This window comes from Pinus tabuliformis, chromosome 9 (genome assembly GCF_031772625.1).
Source record: "Pinus tabuliformis cultivar Carrire ecotype Pingquan chromosome 9, CPIR1, whole genome shotgun sequence".
Lineage (NCBI taxonomy): Eukaryota > Viridiplantae > Streptophyta > Pinopsida > Pinales > Pinaceae > Pinus > Pinus tabuliformis.
Window position 1 is genome coordinate 856,388,308 of NC_142307.1, and position 1,820 is coordinate 856,390,127.

Consider the following 1,820-nt stretch of genomic DNA (forward strand, 5'->3'; position numbering starts at 1 on the left):
TATATAAGTGAAGAGTATTGGGATGTGAATTTGTTTTACTATTTGGCATTTTGATTTTGAGATAAAATCTTTTAGTATTATTTATGGGTATTTCTTTATTTAAGATTAGATTTGTTGATCCATTTGTTGCGATAGGTGAGTGAAATCTCACTATATGGTTATAATGTTCAGAATTCTTAAATAGTTTTAGTTATTTGGGTACTTTGTTGGTTGGGTGTTGTTGGAGGTCATTATTAGGTTATCGGTAAAAAGTTTTAGCTTGTATTATCTTCCTAATCAGCACTTTAACCTTGCGATAAAGTCTTTCGGTGTCATTTTATGGCTACCCCTGGGCTTGAGGTTATAGGTTGGTCCATTAGTTACTAGAGGTGAGTGAGACCTTGATGTGTGGTCCAAATGTTTGTAATTCTTTAGAGAGTTCTTATTCCCAGAGTACTTTGTTGGTTGGGTGTTGTTGGAGGTCCTTATTAGGTTGCGGGTAGAACCTCATGGTGGAGACTATATTTGCACTTGTAACATTACAAAATCCCTTTACCATTCTTTAAGAAGGAGCATATCACAACAATCATTAGTTAGAGACCTTATATATGCAAAAAAGGGTAGTTTATTGATTCTATAGACTCAGCATTTACCAATAATTATCTTCCTTCAATCTCAACAGTTCTCCATCTAAGAAATACTTGTGGCCCATCTCTGTCTAAGTTATTCTTTATTAATCCACTTAAAATGGTCCAAAAAAATCCCAGATTGTTCCTTTTGTGGACAACAAGGAATTAATGCAAGATGGTGCAATTATCTGTGATTTGCTTTCATCCTCACCTATACTACTATGTTCATGTCTTCATCCATGTAACACAATTAATCTCGAGCTCAAAGGCAACAAAGTTCCTCTATCATGCAGTGAAGGCCTAGGTGAAGATCATCTTCCTCTTGTAATCTCAATAGGTTTCGTGGATTTGATATTAAAAAACCAAATTTCAAATGTCTAGCTTTGAATTTTGGCTAAAAACGATGTTTTCCTTGTCTACATTATCCACTCAATGCAATGAAAATTTGGGCCAAGGGGCATATACTACATCAACCATCTATCCAACCAAAGTATTCAACATAAAGTAGGTTTTGTTATGTTTGTGGGCATGCTTAGTCTTTAACTATGGATGCATATACCTTGATCTTGATCTCAATCCAATTGCATCTTATAGTCTTTTTCAACCCCCTATCTTTTGACATCACTCTTACATTTCTTACAACCTCTAACCTTCTAGTTACAGCATTAAGGTTTGCAAGCAACACATAAATTCCAACATTTTTAAGTTATAACTCTTGTTGACACATGTTCTTCCAACTCTATATTCAATGAGCTCTACAAATAGCAAGTAAAGTCCCTCATGCCTCACTATCAAATTATTATCATGTTTTTTATAATGTTTTTTGCCTCTTCCAACTAACTATCATGACCAATAACTCAACCATGCAGACATAGTGTTTCACCCTAAGTGTGAGAAGAAAATCGCCACTCATGCAATTAAACTATCTTTACCTCTCATCCACAAGGCTTGCATGAGTGTGTGCAAATAAAACACCAACGAAACTAGTGCAATGCAACTTCATCCCTAATTGTTGTGTTTGAGGAAATAAAATAATAATAAAAAAAATCCAAGGGCATCCTAGTATAAGCCATGTATTCCATATCTTGTAATCGTTGTACTCCATGAGATAACATCATATTTAGTGATTTTTTGAAACAATTGACGTGCAACATTTATGTTGCCATATCTAGCACACATAAATTATGGATCTAATAACCTTCTTATATAGCT